This window comes from Mastigoproctus giganteus, chromosome 11 (assembly GCF_048544385.1).
Source record: "Mastigoproctus giganteus isolate SK-2022 chromosome 11, ASM4854438v1, whole genome shotgun sequence".
NCBI classification, from domain to species: domain Eukaryota; kingdom Metazoa; phylum Arthropoda; class Arachnida; order Uropygi; family Thelyphonidae; genus Mastigoproctus; species Mastigoproctus giganteus.
The window spans coordinates 7,935,765-7,963,622 of NC_143585.1; positions in this window are offsets into that span (position 1 = coordinate 7,935,765).

The following is a 27,858-nucleotide window of genomic DNA, read 5'->3' on the forward strand; positions in this document are numbered from 1 at the left end:
TCTGACAAATTATGGTCGCCACCCTACAAGGATTCCGCCAAGAACGACTCGTGTACTTTGTGAACACTGTCCGAATGACAATTCTGCTGACGCCACTGCTGCCATCTGCCACATCATCGACATGTCTCCAGCACGAGGGGAGGGAACTTGCGTAATGAACAACATGCATGTTCCTTCTCCCAAGACGGTAGCAATTTTTCTCAGTATGACTGGTAACAATATAAAGACGCCCGACTATTTAATTAAAAGCTTCTGTTGTCAGGTCAGCAGCTGGGCACGACCATAACTAAGTTATATTTATACAGAGCAAGCGCGCCTTCTTCTGTTGAAAAGAAAGAAGAAAAAAGACGGAAGAGGGTAATTAGTTGGTCGGAAGAGGCTTCGTCGTGGTGCGAGTGTGAGGAGCCTAAATGAAGTTAAATAACCCTCGCATGGCATTAAGTCGGTGGTTTAATGTGATGCGGGGGATTAGGACCACGTGTAATGGGAGGACTAGGAAGCACCGTACATTACACACACTGTAACGATCAAGTTATTACTTGAGGGTAATTATTTCTTTATCTAATAGCAGGCTCGCTCTCGGCCACGGATTCGTGAGCCTCCATCACGATCTGTCTAACTCCGCAACTTGACATCTTATTCGGACTTTTTTCGTCTCCCCGTGGAGGGCGGAGTACTCGTTATTTCTGGTTTGATGGGCCAACAGCTAATATCGTTTTATTTCGGTCAGCTGCGCTCAGTCAAATTACGCCGGGGCCCCTGTCTGCCATCCCCTCGACGAAATTTTATGAACTCACTACCGTCTGCAATCGCAAACTTTTTTTTATTGCATTGCGACTCGCAGAAGTTTGTCCACAGCTTACATAATGAGCATATAACAGTTATTTATTAAGTCGAGAACTATCTTGCTTTTCGTACAAGGTGCTAAAAAAAAGCAGGAAAACTTAAAATAAAATCTCTCTCTGCAATGCGCATGTGCAGTAAAGATACATTGATATGCCAAAACGTTATAACCACCCCCTGTCTCCACGAGTGACACATAGAAGCCCGGAAAGTAGTCTGTATGGAAAGTGAAGAGTCACGAGAGAAGGAGAGGTTTTTCTTTCACACACAGTCTCAGGTGACAAAACCTGGGTCATTCATCATCATCAGCCATAGTGACGTCATCACAGGCGCAGCACATATAGTGGTGGCACGTGTAGTACCTGTCAGTTCGTTAGCACGAAGTCCGTGCAATGAGGAAAGGAAGGGAGCAGAAGGAGTTTGAACTGGGAATGATTTACTGCGCTAGAAGGCAGGGCCACCATCTCACTAACTGCAGGCATTGTCGGCCGTCGTAGTGAAGGTGTGGTGGGAATGGTCGAAGAGGGAAACACAACCACCCAACATAAAGGCACGGGGAGACCACCACCATTGGTTGACAGTCGAAGTTGGTACGTGCTGTCCGGAACAATACGCGGCTCGTAATCTTTCAATTAATAACAGGCTACAATCAGAGCGTACAAAGCATTTCCAAGCACAACTTACTATACACATTTCTAGGCATTTTTCAGAGTTTTGTATATCATCACAGAGCAACGAGGAGGAGTTCAACTAACGTTTAGGGGCCGCCCTACATAAGGCACAACACATGTTCACATGGGCATCACTGGGTCCCCTCTTCCCCATTAAACACACCCTCACAGACAGATCCTACTTCTGCATTGTTGTGGACTGCATTTTTTCCTACATAGTAATCGTGTATCCAGATATCGCTGGACTCTTTCAGTAAGACAACGCCTGTGTCACAAGGTCCGCATTGTGTAGGAATGGTTCGAGGATCGTGTATGATTGCCTACAGCCAAATTCCCCCAACCTCAATCTCATCGAACATTTAAGGATGTTGTGGAATGTAACATTCGCCAGTTCATGCCAGTGTCTCTCTCTGTTGTTAAACTCCAAGATATCCTTCTGTCCAATTGGTCCATGATACCTGAGTTCACAGTTTCGTGGAGTCGATTCAACACCGGATGAAGGCGGATATCACGGCGAAAGGCGGCCCAACAAGCCATTTAGGTAGGGGCCATAATGTTTTGACTCACGAGTTTATGTAGATGGCAACAAAAATAAATAAATAATCAATGCATCAAAATAATAAAATAAAATAAAATAAAATATCCTGCTCAGATCTGATGTTGTTTGATCATGTTCCTGTCGGTCAGTTGACATAATCGCGTGCTCAGCCCATTAAAATTGAAAATGCACAAGCGTGAGGGTATGCAGTTTTGCACCATGGCTACATTTGCATGGACCACTAATCATCTTTACCAAAACAATGTTTAAAAATCGTGATTGAATTAAAGAAGTTGCACTTGCACGATTCTACAGACATAACTTATGAACAGTAATAAAAACTGCAATACAAATAGGAACTGTATTTCTGGTTCAGCATACGATGGTACGTTGAAGTTATCAATTATACATCCGCACCCATTCTTTTTTAATTTGTTATTTATATCCCTCAGTGGTTTTCTCTTTCATGCTCTAAAACTGGAAAACTCCTTCAGTTACAGCGCGAACGTAAATTGCAATTTTATATAGTAAATTGTCCTCCTCAAAGGAGGGGACATTCGAAGTGATGAGCGCTGCTCTGGCAATGGACGGCTTCGTGACACTTATAGATAGTTAAGTTTTCAAGGTTGTTAGTTCCACGATATCTATAGTAAATTTTAGATAACCAACCCTTCCAAAGAATAGACTACCTTGCTAGAAGCTTTGAAGAAATATACAAAACAGATTCAGATGACGATTACCTGAAGTTAACGAAAATTTTTCCCTCAATTACATTGATATCGTAAGAGTATTTGAAATAAACCAAGCAGAATTGTTGAGCACAATCCACAGTATTAAAGAGGACCTCACACGAGATTCGGATGGTATCCCTACTGTTTTTATGGGAAAAAAGTGTAACTACACTGGTTAAGCCACTCCTTCACTTAATAAAATTCTCCTTTGAGAGTGGAATCTGTCTCACTCAACTTAAAAAGGCTTTTTTTTTTTTTTTTTTTACTCCTATTTATAAAAAAGGAGACCCATCCTCATCCAACAACTACAGACCTGTTTGCCAATTAAATACACTCTCAAAGATAATTGAATCCATTGTAATGAAGCAGCCATTTAATTTTATGGAACTTAATCTGTCGGATTTCTCTCCCGGATTTATCAGCGGTCGTTCCACCTGTACCTGATATGATCTCTTTTGTATTGAACATATCCCAAGAGCTTGACGAAGGAGACCAAGTCGACTCCATCTTCCATGACTTAAGCAAAGCCTTCGACAAGTCGAAGGTAGTTCAATTTTGGCTCTTGACTGGATAGCGAACCAGTTGGACGGGAGAGAAATGTCGGTGACTTTTAAAGGAAAGAACTGACATCCTTTTAAATCGGAAATGAGTGTCCCGCAGGGATCATCATCCTTGTGCCCGCTGCTATTTCTGGTCTACATCAACGACCTGCCAAGTATTCTTGGAGACAACCAAATTAAAATCAACATATTGGTAGACGACATGAAAATTTACAAAGCTATTCTCAATGCCAACGACTGTATCACTCTTAATGAAGCTCTGCAACAAGTAATCCAGTGGCTGAATGAGAACAGAATGCTAGTCAACGAAAATAAGTGTGAGCTGATGAGTTTCGCCAATGCACACAAAAAAAAAAAAAAAAAAAACACTTAACTTTTCTTATTGTATCAACAACAAGGCGATCTAAAAAGTTACTTCTGACAAAAATGTGGGTATTTTCATAAAAGAATCATTTCCTTTGATGTTTATGTCTCAAACATTGTGAAGAAAGCTGGCAAAAAGCTAGGATTTCTTAAAAGAATCAACTGAAACTTCGATCAATTGGCACTATTCGTATATCTTTACAAAATTTATGTTAGGCCAGCCCTAGAATTTGCCTCCCAGGTCAGGTCCCCACATGCAGCTTACCAAGAAATTGAAAATATCCAAAAAAGAGAAACGCAAAACGTCTGTTTCAAAAGTAGATTAGAATACAATGAGAAATCTTACCAAGAGTGGTGTGTATTCTATGGACTTGAAACGCTGGAATAAAGAAGAGACAAAGCCGACCTACTTCTATTTAATCAGTTGGTAAAGTGTAAAGTGTGTTAGTTGTCTGACGGCACCAGGGGTTCTCCCATCTTCGCGTTGTATTCTTTGTAAGTGGCACAGAACTCTGTGGAGGCCAGAGATTTAAAAGTGTGTGGGGAGTGGTCTGTTTTGTAGCGTTATGTTCTGTTGTTTCTCTGACCATTTAGCCGTTGGGCCCCTATTTGGGACCCACCGTTGCCCTCACTTTGTCACGAGGAGGCAGGTCAGGCACTCAGTAGATTATTTAAGTACTCTGGCAGGCCCCACCACCTAATTTCCAAGGATTTCAGTGGCAAGGCCTAAAAGAAAAAAAAAAGTTGGTAAATGGTACCATCATTGCCCTCACCTGGTCTCAAAAATTAGCTTCAACGCACCGAAAAGAGCTTTAAGAAACCATCTACTACTTAAACCATCCTATGCAAGAACTAATCATTGATATTACAACAACAGGACTGCAAGGTCAATTAACAAAGCAAACTTGGAAATACTTGATAGCCCTGGACGCTTCAAGAGGCAACTGAAATCTGCAACCGCACCACTTACCCGAGTCTTTAAATTGCTTTTTTCTTCATTTATGTACTTTTTCCGTTTTTCACCTGATGAAATATGTATTCGAAGTCTCTGCTTTGGAGCTGTGGAACTTTATTTTTGTTGCTGCACACCAAGGCATGTTTGTTTGCTGTTTTGTAGCTATTTAAATAAATAAATAAACTACTCACGAATGTAAAGAAACGTTCGTTGCCCGAGCAATCATGTCGCGTGTCTTCTCCCGAGAAGAGGATTTTGCTTTTTAAACCATTAAGTTAAAAAAAAATACAAAATAAACGCAAATATGCGTAGGAGGGGTAATCGTGTTGGCATTTACAGTTTCTGGCGCCGGTTCATTGTAATACCGAGAAAGTTGAAGAAGGCCGATTGTTCTGTCTGTTCCTTCTTTCTCTCTTCAACCAACCTTTCGACATCAGGTAAGTCCTTTGTTCAATACTTCCAACAGTTCGTCTGTTTTCTTGGTCTGATGAAGGTAAAATTTTGCATAATAATGGCCTGTGGCCGGGCGCGCACGCGTGTGTCGCTATTCCTTGACCTTGGTAACTCGAAACGCTGCCGCGGATCGCGTGAGTTGCAAACAGCGAATTACGGAAGTTTTCTTTGTTTTTTCGTTATAAGTGTTAGCTTCACGAATTCCGAGTGAATGCGCGCACAGACCCATTTTGTACGTGTATGTAACACGTGGTTGCCTTGGCAATAACTGGAAGACTGATTGCAGTCAGTGGAAACGTGTCTAATAATCCATGATTTACGAAATCGCCGCGCGGACGAATAATTAAAGCGCGAATTACGGCGATTTGTCTGCTCGCTGTATTCCATTTGCATTCCATCATTCGCGAGAGAAACTGAAAATCCCGTTCACGTGCTGGCGGCCAAGCAGGTACGTGCGGACAACTGCGGATTCATTACACACCCCGGAAGCGATCCGACGGATTGTAGGAAGGACAATTCCCGATTATTATCTAATGACCGCGCGAGTGTTGTGTCACATATGCGGCCGCTGCAATCAGACGCGGTGTTTAGATTGCCGGAACAACAAAGACATCGTGGATTTTCCTTCCCAGAAGAGAAATTGATCAACCTCGTGACCTTCTAGTCCTCCAACAAAAGTTTTGCACTTTCTCGCCCGTTCTTCTCGTCCCAGTTAGTCACGTGCGCTTTAAAAATCCGTTCAAAGATTTCTGTTTTCTGATAGGCTTCCAGTATTGCGGCAAAATTTCAGATAGAATTTCATTGAAAGGGACCAATCGGCTGTGCCTTATTCTTGAATCTTCGCAATGAACTCTGGGTTCGGAACCGAAAATGCAGACGTAACACATTTTAATCAAAATGTCTAATTTCGATCCACCAAACCACACACAAACGAAGTAATTTCTCCCAGATTCCCTGATAAATCTTTTAATGCTCCATGCACCAGCAACAATTACACTCCGATCAAGAGCACACTGGATCCTGCCGCCCAAACGTCTTTGAATACAAACAGAAACCAACAGAGATTACCTGAGCATCAGCAAACAAAAGAGAAATTGAAACACCTCCCACCCCCCACTGAAAAGTTTTCGCACTTAGAATTTCACCTGGATGTGAACCCGATAGCCACATTTTCCACTGATGCAAAGATTTGTCCCGAATTATCAACCGCGCACTAGTGGTAGAATTGCCCTCCTCCCGACACCGGCTGTAAAAGACCAGAGTTCGAATCTCGTCAATGACGCGAGGAATTTGTATGGGTCTTTTTCATAACGTAGCTGAGTTAGGCAGTCTCAGGCGGCGTAGTATGTTCTTATTTCCTTCCGGAAACTCGGGTTTTTCGTCCAGCGAAACAGAAAATCGACCACACACGCATACACTTTGCAGACATATTATGTATAGCGCAATATGGCCTAAATTGCTGACGCGCCTAAAACCCATCAATCAAGAAAAACAAACAAACTTTTGTTACATATTCTTTATAACAGCGAGAATTCCACCTTCATTCATTTTACTAATTCCTCTCAGAGCCTTATAAACCTCAATCAGGTCACCACTGAGTTGCTGGTTGCCAAGCTCTGTATTCCACATAATCGGAGTTTCTCCTCATACGGTAGTCCTGCCGAATTTACCATTCGAGTTGCCCGTCTTTGTACTCATTCAAGAATCTCAATGTCCTTTTTCAGATGAGGTCTCCATACTTCAACGTATTATTCCAAATGTATTCTTACAATGCCTTATACAGTAGGATTGTGGCTTCCCTATCTCTACAGGGTAACGTTCGATAAGTCATCGATAGAACACCATAGCTTTCCTGGCTGCCTGTTTACACTGTTCAGAAAATTTCAAATCTGCCCGTATTGATCCCTTTGATCCCAGATCCCTTTCCTCCTCCACTGTTTTTCACTCAGCTTCACCAAATGTATAATTTATTTGTGGGTTGCTGTTCCCCAAGTATAAGACCTTGTATTTAGCAACATTAAAACGTAGTGCCACGTCTCTGACCATCTTTGAAATTTCTTCAATTCATCCCGAAGAAGCGTTGCGTGGCACTGATCATTAACAACTCTGCCAACCTTTACATCTGCAAATTTTCACATCACGCCTTCTATCCCTTCGTCGATGTCATTTATGAAAATGAGAAACAATAGTGGTCCAAGAACCGATCCTTGAGGGACCCCACTCCTGATTTTACCCCAATTCGAAGAATACTCACAATCCTCTGCCTTTTGCCGTGCAGCCTCTCAACAATCCATCTTGGAATCTTACTAGTAATCCTAAACTGTTCAAGCTTATACAGTAACAGCTCATGAGGGACTGAATCAAATGCTTTGCTAAAATCTAAATACTGTAAACTACGTCCAAATTGTTCGCTAAATTCACTCATGAGTAAACGTGTCAAAATAGCTTACTAAGTTATTTAAGCGTTATTTACCCTTAACGTGTTGTGCCATGTTGTGTGTCCAGAATGCTATATCTATCTAAATGCCCCGGATTGCACTCTTAATATTTTTCCTACCACTGTTAGTTAGCTAGTTAGTTAACTAGCTAACTTAACTAACTAACAGTGGTAGCAAAAAAAGTTGCAAAGCTAGTTAGCTAGCTTTCAGTTGATGTTGTTGAGTTTTAGGTGCATCAGCAACTTAGGCCATATTGTGCCATATGTAATATGTCTGCAAAATGTATGCGTGCGCTCTATAGTCAATTTTCTGTGTGCTGGACGAAAAACCCTAGTTTCGGGGAGAAAAAAACCATGGTACCCTCGCCTGAACCCGAGTAACTCAGCCACGTTGTGAAAAAGGCCCATAAGAATTCCTCGCGTCATTCATGGGATTCCAACTCTGGTCTTTTCCACCCGGTTTTGGGAGAACGGCGATTTTACCAACTGTGCTTTCAGGCGCAGGTTCGAAGCCGTTCTACAAAAAATTCGCCAAACAAGCAATATAGAGACGTCAAATTTCTGAAAAAATCTCTGATTTATTTTCTCTTTAACAGGGGAACGAAGAGTGTTTCAGTATCAGGGATCACAAACCAGTCTTAGTTGATCCCACAGTGATGGTACTATAGCGCTCGAATAGTACAGTGATTTAGATCACCGTCCTTCCACACCATGTGGAAAAGGTGGGATTGGAATCCCATGACGATTAAAGTCATCTCTTTCCCTCTGTTTATCGCAACTTGGCTCTGTTAGTGGCAAAGCATTGAAGGTAAGGCACCACTGGTAATTTCCTTCCATTGCGCAATGAATACTCTTGTGAAAAAAATAGAACTCTGTGAATGCCAGAAGTGTGTGTAATAATAATAAAAAAACTAAACTATTATATTAGGGTTACCCAGAATGTCAATTCAACTACCCATGTGAATTGTGTCTGTAAATTTCGCGTGTTCTCTGGTCGATTTACCTGCTTTACTGGACGAAAAACCCATTTTTCCTGGGGAGCTGAACTTTAGGTGTCACATTGACAAGCTTCACGTCAAAGTGGATTTGCTCCAATCGTTGACAAAACATCAACTTGCTAACGTCTATGATACCAAGCTGGTAACATCGTAATTCCCTCTTGCATATATTCTGTAATCGTTTATGGTATTGAAACCTAGGCATCTGCTGTCCCAACCACTGTCAATAATCTACACACCAGTATTGATTACTGGTATGGACTCCGAATATAAGCTCCGAATTTCTAGTGTCAAAGAACAACTCAAATGGCACCCTTGATCGAAGAAAAAAGACTCATCTTTACCGCAGAAATGATGACTGGACTTATCCTCCAGCCTAACTTCTGGGAAAGCTGCGCTTTGCAGATTCCCCAACATGACCACGCCTGTGCTGATCGCTAACTCCAACAGGTTTGCCTCATCTCAATATAACTAGAGTAGAGAGCATCGAAGGTGACCTCCTGAAATTTGCTACCACTAAGAAGTATAGAAGCAACCTGCCCAACCCTTCACCTGTCAAAATGCCTCAAGAACACCATATGTCATCTGAGAGTGCATCAATGAGATGTCGCACTCTAGTTAGATATTGAGTGATGCAATTTTAAAGCATGAAGCCGAAGGACAGTAACCAGTTCTGTGTTAATAAATCACTGGTGTGTGTCCTTGTCCATTAGTAACGTATATCCCTAATATTGTGCCATATAATTCAACCTTTTAGCCTCTGGCATTGTCACCATGATGGACACCATCGTGCACGCGTGACCTGTGCAATAAAGATTATTTTTTTAATTGTGGCCTAAACTATGCACTAACAAATGCTCGTAATATGATCACTCCCTCAATACATTTCGTCTTTTATTTCTTAGTTATAGCACGAAACGATTTTCGCAACCCCTATAAAAAATTACAAAAAGCCTTCTACAGAAAACGATACTGGTATTTACACAATAAAAAAAATTAATGAGATTGTTTTGTTATGCTTGGTGGTTCCTTTCACGTTCTTTACTGTTCATTGAAATAACAAAAAAAATTGTTTTTTGTCGTGGAGAGGAAAAGGTTGTTCGGTGTGCTGGAAGAAAGGCAACAAAAGAATATTTTAAACAAGGCTACACTAATCAGTCACATTTTAACCTAACTCAAAAAAGAAAAAAAAAACCACACTGGTGATTTGAAAAGTATAAGATCACGGTTGAGTTGCTATGTCGAATTAAATAAAATTACTTAAGAAAAAATTGTTTCTTTTTATCATAATGAGATTTCGATATAAACCATTTTTTAAACACGAAACGTAACTCTGTTTTCTTTGTCTTAGATTTAAAATTTTCTGCTCGTATCTAATGTACTTGAACAATTCTTCATCTCTTGGAGATAATGATTATTCATCCAATCTCCGCGTAAATACTCTTCGCTAATGCCAAGAAAATAGATACACCTCAACATTTGAAGACATTGAACGCTTTGTGGGATGGTCGCAACGAAAGATAATTTTAAATGTATTTTACCCTGTTTCATTTTCAGCTCACATTTAAAGTTCGCAATAGTTCGACAAGTTAATAATAAATCCACGATTAGTATTCGTATAAGTGTTAGTATTAGCCATATGATGCAAGGAAACCAGAGGTTTTATTGCATCAGCCAAAATAAAATAAATAAAAAAACAAATATAAAATTAACAATGATAATTAATTAAAAAGGAATAATTTATTTATATAAAAATTGATAACAATACTAAATTATTAAATATAATTGTTAATAATATATAACTACATTATTTATCTATTAATACCAATAAAGCTATTTGACTCCCCGCTCATAATCCAGCTATGTTTTGAATTACCTCAGGCTGTCAGCCTCAACTACCCAGGACAGAAGTTATTAAGAACTCTAAAATTTTTGCTGTTCATCTATGGGATTTTCTACGTATAAAATACTGTAGCTTGGCATAAAGAGCGGACACTGTTTGCTACACTGCGAGACAAAATTAACAGAACACGTAGAAAACGTGACGTAACTCGTGCAGCTTGCGATGAAGGGGGACAAAATTTGATGTGGTGGTTTACATAGAATAACGATGAAATGAGGAGACATCGAGAAATTTCGAACAGGTATCAAGGACATTTATAGGGGCTGTATAAGAATTACCAAAAAAATGTCACGTTACAGTTCTCGTGTGGGGCGGAATAATGATCAACGGTCGCACCCCGCTTAATGTTTTTGATCGGAGTACCGTAATTGCGCAGAGATACCGAAACAGATCCTTGAACTGTATGTGCTATTTTCAGGGGTGTGACTGGCCCAGATTTTCTTTTCATGCACGACAATGCCACTGCACATTGAGCTCAAGTGGTGGAGGAGTATCTTGAAACTCAAGCTATCCAACGACTGCAGTGGCCAGCACCGTCACACGCTTAAATCCGATCGAACGTGTGTGGGACGGCCTTGGGCGTTGCATTGCACGCCGACAGCTAACTCCTCGGTCACCTGGTTAGCTAAGGTCTGCGCTGGTGGAAGAATGGGATTTTTGCCACAGAATTTTACAGACACCCTAATACCAAGCATGGTTCACCACTGTCAGGCCAGTTTAGCCGTTGGAGGGAATCATACACCGTGCTGCTGTCATGTGATCATATTTTTGAGTATCTTCTATCGACTTCTGTAATGTGATTTTTTTGGTATAAGAATTATAACCCCTATAAATGTCCCTTATACCTCTCCGAAGTTTCTCCCTCTCTCCTCATTTCGTCGTTATTCTAAGGTACACCATCGTATCAAATTTTGTCTCGCTTCATCGCAAGCCACGTTTTCTGCATGTTCAGTTAATTTTGTCGAGCAGTATGTTACAGACTAGGATCAGAAGTTCCTTGGTGCACTTTGCATTATACAGCGCCATATAGTATATAATGTAAAATGAAGTTTAACGACATATGTGGCTGGCTAAAAATCTTCGAATGTGAAAGGGATTACAAAGCTTTTGCACTTTACAACTTGGTGGGGGAACAGTGACGGTTAACTTAGTTGGGGGAACAGTGACGGTTAAAGTGGAGATAGTAATCTGTAAAAGACTCTAAAAATTAATTTTTAAATTAATTGTAATGAGGAGCTTGAAATGCCTCACGGGAGAGAACGTATTATCTGTGCGCATTTATATTTATATATTTATATTATTTATAAACGTATTTATATTCATAAAATATATTTATATTTTAAGTATCATTTAAATTTAATTAAATTACAATATAATGAAACTCTCAACCATTTCTCTAGAAACGCAACCTGTACTATTAATAAGTTTGTTACATGGTGGCGATTCTTATCTAAAATGAATGTCCTTGCTGCTTTCTGGGTTTATTTTTAATAACCGTTTCTGAAACCAATCCACAACACTCTTTCTCAAAGCGCCTTAATCACGTTATTCGGACCACCCCAGATTAACGAGATTATTAAACCAGTTCAGCAATAATCAGAAAATCCAGGACTTAATGGCGATCCAGAAGTTAACTGTCATATAAATAAACGAATCCCTTCGTTGCGAAACTCGACAGATGAACGTTTGTCTAAACTTAACTTCATTTGGACATCAACGTGTCTGTCGTGGGTAATCAATTTCTTATATTTCAAGAGCACATCGCCTCATTCAGGAATAGACAGATAGTACAGACGCTTTTCTTTAATGTGTGAGTAGTTCGGGCCTTTCTAAACACGGCTAAATCCTCTTAGAAACAGCGAATCAAGCTGTTTCCAGTTCTCTGAGAGCATTAGCAAATCCTTAGCAGAACAGAATCTTAATGCCGTTGTTATCATGCGCTGCTAATCTACAGAATGGGCAGATTGCTTTACGAGGAAGATTGTCATCCTTGGCATTCATCCAAGAACTGGGCCTGCCGCAGAGAATGTCACATGCCATCCGCTGCATAGTGTATTTGTGCAACCTTTGATAATGACAGGTGTTGCCAACTTCGACTTCTAATAAACCAGACGACAACAGACAGCAGACGACGTGCACGCTGATGTTATCTGCTTGTTTTTACAGAGAATTCTTTTATTATTTTTATCGTCTGAAGTCTGATCAATCAAGCTGATGGCACAAAGATTGAAATTATTAATCTCCGTACCAAATTTAAAATAGAAAGGGAAATTTAAATTTTATATTATTGTTTTGTAAAATTTATGTTATAGAATTTGGCTCTTTATTTATAATCGTTGAGGTTTCAATGCTAATTGTTTCTTTTGACTAGAGTTTCTTGTAAATTTTATAAATGGAATCAACAAAGTGCGCTCATATTGTCTCAGAATGCATTTAATTTCATCAGCAATACAAATACAAAATGATTCGAGTATTATACACTCACTGACAGTAACTTCAGAAATATTTGGCAACTGCCGTTAACAGGTGCTCGTGGGTAGTACAGTTGGTAGGATCGCGGTCCTCCCCACACACCGGGGAGAAAAGACCTGAGTTCGAGTCCCGTCGATGATGTGAGGAATTTTATGGGTCTTTTTTCACTACGTGGCTGAGTTAGTCGATCTCAGGCGAGGGTAGCATGGTTTTTTCCTTCCAGCAACTTGGGTTTTCGTCCATCAAAGAGAAAATCGACCTCAGAACATACGCAATTTACAGACATTATATATGGAGCAATATGGCCTTAGTCACCGATGCTCCTAAAACTCTACCACACAACAACCACCATGGATCCACACTGTCTCGTGTCCAATATTCAAGCGACTGGAGGTTTTTTCGGTATGTTCTGTTGGTACCGGCTGGCCCCGCTCATACCGTTAGAAGGTTGTGATTCAACATTATCAAGATTTAAATCTACTCAAATAATTTTTTAATTTAAGTTTTTACGATAACTGAGCATGACATGAATTAAGGTAGTGAGGAAAGATATCAAAAGTTGGAACCCTGTGAAGCATGATAAATTGGTGGCATGTGTGTCTAGGGGCTTAGTTGTGGTCGACTGGCGCCCTCTAATTTTTCTTTAAAATGCGTACAAAACAATAAATAAATAAATTCTTTATTACTAATAAGTACAGGACATGTACTTATTACATGTCAGTGTAATAAGTACAATAATACTAGAGACAATAATACTCAACACGGCGACATGGCCAGGAGTTTTACATTATAAATAAAATTATAAATGAAATTAATTGGCAAAAAGGAAAAAAAAATACCGTTACATGGAAAATATGAGTTACAAACATGTAAATTGTAATAATGAAAAATGAGGACTAAACGTCATATGGAGGAAATTATCCCAGTTCCACAGATGGAATCCACTCGAGGAGCATGTGACGGTATTTGTAGTCGGTAGCTAATTTCTGAAGGTCGACTCCAAGACGGAGCAGTGCCTGAATTTTGGGGAGTGCCTGGGCAGGTAGGAACCGACTACACAGTTTCAGCCGGTTGTATTTGAGGGTTAGTGTGGGCTCTGACCTCAAGGATGGCGTAGGATTGTGCCACTGACAGAAATCCCAGATGTTTGGGGCATTTATCACTCCTGTGTACATTTTTACTGAAGTCATTAAACGCCTGCTGTCAATTAACCTCGGGATCCTGGGTACATTTAGCTGCTCAGCCATGTCAGTTGTTCTCAATTGAGGGGGTCGGCGATGTTTATTTGTGGCCCATTTCAGGGTCCAGTATTCACACGAGAACACCGGTTTTTGAAGTGAAGGCGACGCAGATGCCCAAATTTCAGCAGCATATAAAATAGCCGGATAAACAGTGGCTTGAAGATATCTGGTAGTGGTTGTGGCATCGTTGGAATGAAGTAAGTGTTGTTTCGCGCTCCAGCGTAGGGTGTTAAAACGCTTCCGGAGGTATTCTGTGTGATCATTAAATTTCAGCTTCGGATCAAAATATACCCCGAGATCTTTATGGCAGGTAACAACTGGAATTAGAGTACCTAAAACTGAAGGTTGAATTATTGTTGGTTGCTGTTTCAATGAGTAAGTCATTATTGCAGATTTTGACGGGTTAAGGTTTAATCCAAACATCTTCAAGTAAGTTGAAAGAGTGGTCAAGTTCTCTGTGATGGAAGACGTAATTTCCATTGGGTTTGCAGACGGTGGGATTAAGGTAAGAAACTTTATATCGTCGGCATATATTAGAGCATCATCACGATGACTCATGAAAGGAATCAGAATCGCTGAGAAGAGAAGGCCAGACAGGACACCACCTTGAGGGACCCCTGCATTAATTTTTCTTGTAAATTGGGTTTTCTTCAAAGTGAGGTGGACACTTCTATTTTTCAATAAGGCGGTGAGGAAAGCTAGTAGGTCTCCATTAATCCTGAAGAAGAATTGCAGGAGTCTGAGAAGGGCTGTGACGTCTAGGCTGTCAAAAGCAGCTTCAATGTCAGCGTTCACTATAGCTAATTCAGATTTAGTTTCGAAGGCTTGAAGAATTGATGTCTGTGCGGCCATGAGGTTTGTTATGGTGGATCTATTTTCAACTGCGAAATGGAACTGTTTCGGCTTCTGTGGCATCAACTGTTTGTTTAATGCCGGAAGGAGTACCTTTTCTAGAAGTTTGAGGAGGGTGGAAGAAGTTGAGATTGGCCTGAAGTCTTTTAGGCTTGTTGGTGCTTTAACCTTAGGCAGTGGCCTCACAGAGTATTCATTCCACTGAGCAGGGAAAACTCGTGTGGAAAGAATAGAGTTGTAGATTGAGAGTAATGCATCTAGAATATAGGGGCTAAGGCATTTAATTATGAAATGAGGTATCTTATCACGGCCTGCGGTACTAGATGGTCACAGGGAGTTAATAGCATATATCAGTTGCTGTCTTGTGATGGAAATTATGGAAAGGTCATCAGTAGGAGCAAATTGGAAGTTTGGGAGAGGAATTTCAGCAGAGGCGGAATTGGTATTGAATCTTGAAATGTTGTCCACCCAGTTACAATCGTACTGCATGAGTAAGGGAACTTGCAATCTGATAGAGCAGCGGATATAGTAAGGGACAATCCTCCCCTCAAAAATTTAGAAAAATTAATTTTTATACTTTGATCAGAAATTATCTACAATTCGTAAAGATAATTTTTGTTGTTTGCAGTGTGGAAATTTTGCTAGATCGATTTGTCAAGTTTAATATACGTTTATTTCTGTATTAGCAGTTCAGCCAAAAATAAAATAGAGAAATTTTCTGTTTACAATATATTATTATTCACCATAACCCATGAAGGATAAAAAAAAAAAGATTGTGGACATCCAAGCTAGAACTAAATAGTTATTTGTAAGCTGTGATGTAATGTTAAGAAAGTGCGCCAGTTAAGACTTAAGAAGAAAGATGACCGGAACTTTGTCTGCGTTATCAGAGGACGAAATATGTGGTGCGAGATATGTTACAGTTACAAATGTTAAAACAAGGAAATAGTAAATAAATTTTCTGGATTATAATTATTGGAAAGGTCAAAGAACGCTCGCATAACAGGACTCTCAAGAAGTTTGGAACCATCTGGTCGACTACTCCATCCAAAGAATAACAAGAATTTGAAGGAATTCGTCTAAACTGTTGAACACAATGTGAAGAGCATTATCGGCCATGAAAATGAATTCAAGATTTATGGCACTTTGAAAGCCTCACGTAGAAGTCAACGATCTTTTCCTGAAGCCATTGAACAGCAGGAGCTCCTACGGCAATGGGCATGCACACAGGTTAGCTGAATCGGGCCTGGACATTGTGTGCGGGTCTCAGGATAGGTGGCGAGACTGGTAAGGCTTCCTCGGGGACCGTGCGGGCTCGAGAAGAAAATCGCTTTCAAGACTGAATCAGCACCCACCAGAAAAGAGAGAGAGAACATTGGTTTTGTCTCTTAGAAAATATTGTCTGAATCAAGTTAGACGGGTTCTCCTGTGAGAGGGTAGGAAGGGGGCACAAACCATGGGCCGTTTCTACAGAGCCTCTTTCCTGAAGTTTTATGTACACAATTTGCCTTGAAACTGTAGTTCCTGCAGCCGCTGAGAGCTTGAGATTGCTGCTACTACTTGACTGTAATTTTTCTGGGCTAGATAGACAGATAGAAGTCATGGGACAGTGAAATATTTAAACTTGCGGCGGACCATGAAGTTGCCTTCGAGGTACCTCATGTTTCTCGACGTCATTGACAAAACTTAGAAATTGCCATTATGGATACATTTAACGACAGTTCTTCGCCTGAAGCATGCGATTGTCCTGTCAGTAGCCATCTCTGCATCTGTATCATTCAAATGTAACCGAAAGAAAAAAACAAACAAAACTGATTCGCATGCATTCTGTACGATTAGAACCGAGTAGTCCCGTAAAATGTGCACTTTTGTGTTGTTAATTTTTGCTACATTTAGCATTAGCAAAGGCACATGATGCAAGAAAGAAAGCTTATATAGCATCAGCCAAAAAAAAACCCTCTTATTTCACCCATCCACTCGCTCCAAATATTTGTCAAGTTCTGCCTTGATTCTATTCAAGTTATCAACTTCTACAACGACAGATGGAAGTTTGTTCCAGAAATCAGTCACCCGCTGGCTAAAGGCAAACTTCCGCACATCTATCCTACAACCGCCTTTCCTCAATTTGAATTTATGCCCTCTCAGGTGATTATTCTGAGAAAGAGAAAGAGTCCCATCAGCATTGAGCATGCTCAAACCATTCAAGGCTTTATACACCTCAATCAGATCACCTCGCACGTGCCTGCTCTCCAGACACTGTAATTTGCAAAACTTAAGCCTTTCTTCGTAAGAGCAACCCTTTGTTCCATTCACCAAATATGTATTTGTTCCAATTCACTAAATAATTTAAATATGTATTCAGTAAATTTCGGATCTTAAACACCAACTTGCAGGTCCCAGTTAAGAAACGCTGTTATATACTAAATGACCGTGATTGTATCTTTTGGTTGTTGCTGTTTTCAGAACATCGGCGACTAAGGCTGTATTGCTCCTTATATACTGTTGTAAATTGCGTGTTCTGTGGTCGATTTGCTGTTTGCTGACGAAAAATCCAAGTTTCAAGGAGAAAAAACCATGCTACCCTCCCTTGAGACCGACTAACTCAGCCACTTTTTGGAAAAGTCCCATACAAATTCCTCACATCATCGACTGTGACTCGAACTCAGGTCTTTTCCACCCGGTGTGAAGAGGACAGTGATTCTGCCAACTGCGCTGCCCGTGAAGGCCGTGCTTTGGGTGAAAGTAAGTAATATCTGTTCAGTTAATTTCACCCACATCGTTTTCAATTAATCTGGGAAGATAATTGTTTCTATCTCCCAGTGCCAAAAGACTCTTAATCTCACTTTTTCCATCACCAAGACATTGTAGAAGAGTGTCTTTGAGATCAAGTTTCTAAGCGTGTCGCTAATTACGATTAAAAAAAAAAAACATGCTTCGTACTATATCGGTTTACACTTCTTTATGAAAATCCAACCTTGTTTCGTTCCATTAGATGATGTTAGAGATAAATGTGAGCTTTGCTGATATGGCTAATGACCCAAGTCCGCAACTGAAATCACGGCTGCAATTTCGTGTTGGAAGCAATCTGATAACGATCGATCTTTTTTTTATTTTTTTTTTTGCGTTCGTGTTATTTCTCTTCAGATTCTTCGATAGCAAATCGAGAAAGATAACGAGTTTTAGGTTAGAAATTGTTCTTTAAGTTTTTCTAAATTAATATCTGATGCCGAACGTATCTCCAGCTGTAACCTCATATCGCACCAAATTAATCTTAAAAATCTCTTAAATCTAAATTTGAATGCTACGCTGGAATATGGATTTTTAATGATCTCGAAGAAGAAGAAGAAAGTAAGAATGGAGAAAACAAGTGCGTTTTAAATTTCTAGAAGTGTTTTGAAACAATACCGGCATTAAAAAAGAAGCGAAATGTATACAGAAACAAGAAAACCATTTTTAATTACTTTCACCAATAAGAAATTTTGACAGTGCCCTCTGTTACCATTACGTAGTGCGTCTAATATCTGCGGCAATTATTTAAACAAAAAAAGTTCGTAGGTTTATAGATTTTACAAGAACAAATTAGTTTTAAGGAGGACTATTGAGCGAAGAGCAAATTACGAGCTCATCGGAGAGTACTTCGCAACGAACTTTACCCGTTGGGTCATGAATTAAAGAGCGGGAGAGCATCTTCGCTGACGATGCCCACCCGTGCTGCATTCTAATATCACTATGGAATATTTCTCCATTCCTCATTTGACGATATTACTCGAGAACTAATGAGATCCTACAAAGCGATTTTCTAAGACCTTCTATAGAAATCTTTTATTAATGGGTGAATGCATTAAGGAGGTAATTTCTGGAGGCATCCGGTGCGGCAGTAAATACATATTTATCGAAGTTTCTTAGATAGTTATTCCTCCTCGCCTTGCGTACTGTCAGTGCCGATGCACTAAATTGTATGGAATTATAAAATATATTTTAAATTCAAGGATTTGTCCTGATTTTAATTTCCGTAAGACATTGGAATCCCACTCCAAAACGCTGCTCGCTACTGAAATTACTTCACCTAAAAGGAGTGCGCGCTTTGTGCTCAAAATAAGTGGGGAGTGACGGATGTTAACGTAGACAAGAAATGTAGACAGTCTATGTATCAATTTAGCAGTATTTGCATAAGAAAATCCAATGTCCATTAATATGAAGTAAAGCCTTCACGAACAGGGATACAAGGGACAGACAAAACTTCACTGTAGGGAGGAGTTCAAAAAGTAGCCGATGTCAACGTTCTGTGAGATATTATTAGTTTTAGACACATTGTGCAAAGGAAGCCACAGGCTTTTGCCGCACCAACCAAAAATAAATAAATAAATACATTATAAAAATAATAATAATGAATTTATGAAAAAGAAAGATCAGCCGGCTCTTATTTCTCTCCGCAGCTAATCTTTGAATTTCTTAAAACTGTCAGCCTCAACTACTCACGAAAGTAATTGATACGAGTAATTAATATCCCGCTGGCTTAAAGCAAACTTCCTACAATCTGGTCTAAACCTCGTCCCCTGTAATTTGAATTCATGGCCCCTTGTTCATCAATCATATATAACAGTGAAAATTCCTCCTTAATTCATTTTACTATCTTCTCTCATTCCATCTCACGTGCCTGCATTGCCAAGCTCTGTAGCCCACATATTCAAAGTCGTACTTGGTATGGGCACCTTTTGCCAATCTCACCAGGTGTGTTGCCGTCTTTGAACCCTATCAAGGAGTTCGATTTCATTTTTCAGATGAGGTCGCCATACATGAACACAGTATTCCAAATATGGTCTTACAATGTTGTATGTATAAGGCAATTGTAAGACAATTGTGGGATTATGATCTATCGATGATTTGTCGAACAAAATCCTGTGGGGATTGAATTTTGTTCGACAAATCATCGATAGGACATCACCGGCTTTCGTCCGTCTGCCAACGTTCTTCGAAGAACTTCATTGCCGGCCGCATCATAATTCTCAAATTCTTCAGGCTTAGTGTTGTTCATTAACCAATCTCCCCATCAACAAATTTTGATATAATGCCTTCTATCCGTTCGTCGATGTCTTAGCGGGTAGCATAGTGATTGTATTCGCAGTCCTTACCACACCAGATGGAAAAGGGCAGGAATTCGAATCCCTTCAATGACACGAGGGACATTTATGGGCTTTTTTTTTCACTGCGTGGCTGAGTTATATCGCTTATAGTTTATAAGAACACTTTTGGTATTTACAAAAGATTTGAACAAAAAATTTCGATGCCATCGAATCTGAAGCGAAACAGATTGCACCCGAAGGAACGAGCACCTGGAGGAGTGGAAAAGGATTTTCTGAAACAAGAATTTCGATACACGTTGGTTCTATCAAATGGAAGTACTTGGATGTGTGGCGCCAACCCAGCCTTGAGATGGTAGCCTTTTGAAAGATAAGGCAATGGCCGTTTATTTAAATTACAGGTCGGGCCACAGCAGTAATACGGACACCACTGCTGAAATAGAACAGTAAACAGCTTCTTTCAAATTTTGAAAAGTTCCTTTATTGGCTGATTCCTTTCCAAAGAATATGTGGAAGTGTGGGTCAGATTGTTGTATGGGACTCGGTTAAATGTAAAGATACGATCTTAAAAAAAAGTTACTGAAGTCCATCACCTTTGAAGTTAATTAATCTGAGAAGAGGAAACAGCTACATAATTAAAATAATGAAAAGTCTGATGAATCTTTCCCGTTTACTGCACAAGCTAAGTGCATTAAACTGCTACTGCGCATTCTACTGGACGTTTTTTTAATATATATTTAATATGAACACTTTTAAGCAAACATCGTAGTAATTATAAAATAAGCGCTGTTATTACTAAACACTTTTATTATTAAAATTAAAAACACTTCCAGCACAAATGTACGTGCCATGCACAATATCAACTTTCAGATTTAATTTATTTAATAGAAAGCACTCACCTATATTAGCAACATGCAAATCACGCTAATAAAGAAACGAAAAGTTCCAAAATGTTTATAAAAGTCTTGTAAGAGGGTTTTTCGTTTATTATTTATTTTGGTTTTGTAATTATCTGGTGAGTTTCTAATTTGATAGCGATCTTATATTACGCATAGCTGGCAAAAATTAATAAGCTGTTCCAGGAACAAACACGATTTTTTTCAATTTAATTTTTCTGTGAAAAGAAGGAACCAAAAACTACCACTGACATTGGAATATTTTATTTATTTCACTTAATGTGTATACGGTCTCAGCCCGGGTGCCTGAATATACAAAAAGGGTGAAGTTGAAGATGTTACAGTACATTCTTAACAGAAATTTCGGTCACACTCGAAATAACAGGCTAAAGTGTAGGGTGGTTACAAAGTTGTTGAGCATTTTTAAAATTGAATAATTAAAAACGTAGCCTGTAGAAAGGCTTAATTTACACATACCCGTTTAATCTGTAATAGAGTTTTTTTTGTTTTTTTTTTATGAGTTAAAAGTTGTAACAAATTTTGCCAGTAGAGGGCCAAATGCGCGTAGCACCATCTGCATTAATGTTTATAAAGGTATTTGGAACTGTTTCTTCCGATTCGATGTTTCGATAGGGCAAAGTATTACGAGTTTTGCCTACTAGTGTTGGTGTCCAATCAACTACATGCGACATTCACAAAGAAAAAAAAAATAATAGAACAGTTGATATAAGCGCCTACCACACACACACACACTGATTGAAAAAGAACTGAGTTCGAATCCGGTCAATGACTCGAAGAAAATTTTATGGGACTTTTTCATAACGTGGATGATTTAGTTGGTTTCAAGACGGGTGTAGTCAGATTTTTTCTCTCGGAAACACGGATTTTTCATTAGCATTAGCAATTGCATTAGCAGAGGAATATAATGCAAGAAAGAAAGAAAGGCATCAGCCAAAAAAAATCTTCTCATTTCACACATCCATTCGCTCCAAAAGCTTGTCCAATTCTTCCTTCAATTTGTTTATTTAAGCTATCAACTTCCACAACGACAGATGGCAGTTTTCTTCAGCAATAAACCACCCGCTGGCTAAAGGTAAATTTCCGCACATCTATTCTACAACTGTCTTTCCACAATTTGAATTTATGTCGCCTCAGGTTCTTAATGTGAGCAAGGGGAAGAACCACATCAGCCTTATACCATTCAAGGCCTTATATCTCAATCTAGTCTTCATATGCTGCAATTTGCAGAATTTAAACCTTTCTTGTTAAGCGCTTTGTTTCCCTCACCAATCTCGTTGCCCTTCTCTATACTCGTTCCAGCAGCTCTACATTCTTCTTAAAATATGACCTCCAGACCTGTATACAGTACTCAAGATTTGGCCTGACCATTGCCTTATACAATAGGATAATCACATTGTCCCTGATAGCAGAATTCCCGTATATCATTGACAAGATCCCTTGTGCTGCTCTGGCAGTCTGTCTGCACTATTCAGAAAACATCATATCTGACTGCACAATAACCCCCAGGTCTTTTTCATTCTCCACCTTCCTGAGTGTAGTACCGCAGAGTTATTACGTTACTCTGGGGTTACTGCTACCCATATGCAGTATTTTGCAGCAAACAGGCATATCGACCATGGAATACACCTAATTTACAGACATAATAAATACGGCGTAATTTGATTTAAGTCATTGATGTGCCTAAACCATGCAACGACTTTTCATCCTAAAATCTTAGTGAACGCGAAATTTATCCCATCTCTTCTGAAGGGAGTGTCAAAAACAGCGGAGAACTATGGGTGTAGGGTTCAGCCTACAACCATTTATTTATTTATTAAATCAGTTTATTTCCCAAGAAACCTTGGGTCACCCTGGGACGGCTCTGTGCCAGAAGGGTGTGAATATTTACAGACTAAGGTGCGAGGAACACATGCACAATAAACAAGAGTACATGCGTGCTCGACCCGAGACATTTACAGGATTAAATATACAATAATATACAAGATATACAGTAATATACAAAAAAAAAAAAAACAGTCTGTCATATCCAGGAGCAGGTGAGTATTATAATTTCATAATCTGGCAGCAGTTCTTGAGGATTTCCTTCCTGTAGGGCTTGTCTTCACAGAACCTATCAGGGTGGATCCTAAATTTATTGAAGATCCGAAGACAATTGGCTGGAAACATGTTCCTCAGGGAATCAATGTTTGACAGCATAAGACGTAGAGGGAGACAGGAGTCGGGGTGCTCCCCCCGTGCCCTCCTCGGGCCAGATATTAATGTGGATACCGATGGAGCATCAATTCGCCTCGTTAGAAGCCGTGCGATCGTGAAGACATTTTTTGTCATGATGATATGTCTCCAGGGAGTGGTGCCCAGATTTGCTTGTAGGATAGATCTGGAGATAGTTAGGGGCTGGCCTACCACCCTGTTCATCCATCTAAGCAACCAGTACTTTAAACTGAGATACTTCTGAAGGTATGAGGCGGGGCAGATGACCAAATTTCTGAAGCATAGAGAGGAATCGGCGAAACACACCTCAGGATGTGCCGAACAAGCAGCGCTGGCTGATGCACACCAACGAGCTCTTGACGCACTGTCCAAAGAGCAGCGTACGTCTTCTGCCTCATCCTGGCAAAGTTAGGATGAAATGTGAGCCCAACGTCCCAGGTGAGGCCAAGATCAGTATGAGAGGTCACCTTTTGCACCGGTTCCCCACTAACAAAGATTTGGATATCATTTTTGACTTTCTTCTTGGTTATCGTCAGTTGCGCTGATCTGGAAGGGCTCAGATGCAGCCCAATTGTGGCAAGATAACTTTCCAAGCTTAATATCTGCCTAGAAGCTTGTTCGTTGATATGTTGAATCTGATGACTATGATCTGAGCTCACGTAGAACTTCAGATCGTCGGCATAAGAGACAAAGTTCGGATTCTGAGCAAGGAAAGGCTCCAAAACTGCTGCAAACAGGATAGCTGACAGTACACTTCCTTGTGGAATGCCTCTTGAGACGTCAATAGTTACTTGAAAGTCATTGTGGGTCACAGACAGATGTCTAGGAAGTAAAATAGACTTCAAAATTTGAGGTAAGGTATCTGCCAGGCCGAAGTAGTGTTTCAGAATGGCAAAAAGAGCTGGGAGGTGTATTCTGTCATAAGCCGATTTTATGTCGAGGAATATGATATCAATCTGTGATTTGTTGTTAAGGGTGCGCTGAATTCTGAAGAGGGTATCAAGAAGATTGGTAGTTGTCGATCTCCTTTGTAGAACGGTATGTAGGTACTCGGGCCTGTGTGCAAAGCAATGCTGGGCAATTGTTGGCTGAATTACTTTTTCAAAAATTTTGAATAAAGAACAACTGATGGATATTGGTCGCAGCTCTTTAGGAGATTTGGGTTTCTTGATCTTTGGAATGGGCTTAACATGGTAGGTTTTCCAAATTGAAGGAACTGTTCCAGATTGCAGAATTTGTCGGAAAAGGTGAAGGAGAAGGTCGATTATATATGGGCTGCAAATTTTGATAATAAAGAGTGGGAAACCATCTGGACCTACAGTGGCTTTGTTGGGTAGTTTATTGATGACATCAATTAGGGTCTGTCTAGTTATTTCTATTTCAGACAAGTGTGCCCTAGGTAACCAGTCCTCCTGAGAGAGAGAGGAATCAGAGTCAGGAAAATCTGCCTGCAGTATGTTGAACTGTGCCCATTCCTGGACAAGCTTTTTGTCAATGGCTAGATGATGATGTGAAAGGATCCTTCTACCACTCTTCAACCTATTGAGAACAGCTTGGTTAAGGACCTGCCTTTTCTTTTTCAAGAAGCAAGCTCTTTCTTTCTTAAAGATGGAACGGTCTGAGGGAAGTTGAGTTTTCTGCCATTTCCGGTAGGCCTTCTGCTTCTTGATGAAAGCCATCTTAGTTTCCTTATTGAAACCCCGATTCGACCTGTTAACAATCCTGGTGAATCTGGCTGCACCATGTAGTGCTATTAACTTCAGTTATTCCGACAAGAGTATAACGGCATCCTCCAACGGCTCAGAATAGAGACGCCCCCAGTCAAACCCAATCAAGCGTTGGAGAATGATGTCTGGCTTCAGATATTTGGTAGAGAAGGCTATCCTTCTCTTTAAGTTGATCTATAACTATAGATCAATCATGAGTTGATCTACAGTTATAGATCAACTGAACATTTGAAAATGCCAGTACATGGGATGTATTTGATAATTAAAAGCCATTTTATTTATCAAAAGTTTATAATATAAGTATAGAAAATGTTCTCTTCTTCTTGAATATGTGCACAGGCTCTGTTCATCATATTTAATGATGCCTTTTGTAATAATTTGAAAGTTTGAACTTGCAATTGCAATCTATATACTGGCTTTCCGTTCCTCCAATGTGTGGAATTTTATTTTTATACACTTTGCCTTTCAACTCCACAAATAATAATAAGGCGTCATTATATCTGAGTACCTTTGAGCCACAAAGTTTTAGAAATAACACGAACCCTGAAAGATTCTGTTAGGATTACGCTATTTCATTGAATCTGTAACATAATGGCCCAAAAGTACAATATTCGTCACTGTTGGGCGGTGCAATAAATTTGTACATGTGCACGATTCCGTCTACTGTGTTCTAAAAGAAGACGTGTCCAATCACTTGGACGTCTCTTCTTCGAGAACAAGAGATGGTCCAGTCAGTTTTGCGATATTTGATGATAACACTCATAAAGTCCACAGTTCATTTTATTTCAAAAAATTCTGTTTGTTGTTCTAGACTCTAGAGTCTGCACCCTTAGAGCTTCTAGATGAGCAGATTTCAGTTATCAAGTTTGGGTGTTGCAAGTGAGGCAAGAAACTGGAGCGAAACGGATTTTTTTATTGGCTCAGAAAGGTATGGATTTTCAAAGAACTGATTTCTGTAGGGAAGATCCTCAATAGAACGTTTCCGATGATTGTCAAACCATATCTGTCAGGCATAAACAGTGGGACAGTGTTTTGTGGAAGGCGCCACCGGTGGTTTCCCACATCTGCACCATAGTACTTTGTGAAGAAGTACAGAATCTCTGTAAAAGCCAGAAAAGTGTAATATCTGGTTTGTGTGAGAGTGTTGTGTTCTGTTGTTGTGTCGTCTCTGGCAGGCGTAAAATGGTGCAGAGACAACACATTTTAAATAATACTGCTTTGATAGCCAAGAGAAGAATACTTAAGTTAAGTTAGGTGTGTATTAAGCGGCAAAGGAACTAAAGCTATAAGGCCTCAATATTTGTAAAAATCTAAATTTCCAAAAAGATAAAATTTATGCAATCTTTGCCCGAGACTGACTAACTCGGATACAAATTTTTAAGTATCCGAGCTTTTTTCGCTACTAAAAAAACTCATAAAAATTCCTTCTTTCATTGACGAGAGTCAAACTCATACTTTTTTCCAACACCGAGATACATGAGATACCTTGTTGAGGGTATCTAGCGTGTTCGTTGGGACGAACAACAGCTTGTCTAATTTGTCGATAGTAGGTCGAAGAGACATTTGATTGCGATAACTATACTTGTTAGGCATAAAGTGAATTTTAACACTCAAGAAAAGAATATTTAGTCCTGATTTGGAGTTGAAAGTCTGCGGGATTTTGAGTACGGCCTGATACAGATTCGATCTACCTTGCATCAACGCAAATAAAGCGGCCAGTTGCCAAAACAATGTTTTATCAATATCGAATGTATTACTTTTTGACGGAATGTTTTTTAACTGGAAGCGTCCGTCTGTAACTGCTGATCTTAGGGGTAAAAGTGACAAGATAAGTCTCCAATATCGCTGGTGGAAAAGCACTTACGATAACCTTAGAGAAAATGTATAGAAATGTATTCACTTTGCTTATTGGAGGCTTGAAGTGGTGAAACCCATGTTTAGTCTCTAGAGCAAAGTTTCCGGCATCCCCCTTCCCCCCATACTTCTCCTTCAACCCATGCACGATACTAAGTACTATAGGTTTTGATACCTTTCGTGTTTGGGGTTTCCATAAAAAAAAAGTGCAGAAAATTTTTATAATTAAGATAGAAACCCATCTGGCTCATGGTCTAAGGTCTTCATTAGGGGGTCACTGTAGAGATCCAATATCATCAAATCTAGTAGGGCTACCTGCTTGCTTTCGTTTGAATTCATGCGTCTGGTTTCCTGTATTTCAATGCCGATTATTCAGTTGAAATTCAGTTCGTTCAGTTATTCAGTTCGTTCATATATTGGTTTGAAATCTTAGCCTTTATTGTTTCACATTAAACAGTTTCATTAACCAACGGAATTGTGGGCATTAAATTTATTAACACCGCAAATTTCCAAGGTATTGTGTTTGAAAGATCATTTGAGAGTGAAACTGTAAAGACATTCGAATAGCGAACTACACGATAGGAAGCTTGTGGGAAACGTAATCGGCTTTTCACGTTCTTAATGATACGAGATATTTGTGCAACTGTAAAGCGAGCCCTGGTCTAACTGCTGGGCAAAGTTCCAGCGTAACTTACACTGTAATAAAACTGTCCAACGCCTAAATGGAAGAAGTCACGAAATGTCTGTTAGAATTACGAAGGAAAGGTTACAGAAGTAGGAGGGTGTGGCTAATGACGTCTTTCTTAGATTAAAAAAATAATGTTAAGAGGATCCCACTGTAGACGTCACAGGTGGAGGTTATGTGTGTTGGTTGCAACAAGAGATCGGTTTCTCTGATGAAATTGCCGAAGGATAAAGTGTTGCTGCTCGTGTGGCAAATTAACTGTCAGCCTTCCTCGGCTCGGGTGTGCAACGAATTCTAATTGCCCGGAGTTAATAATTCACTGTCAAGTTCGTAATTAAAAACAAGACAGTGATGTGCCCAAGGCAC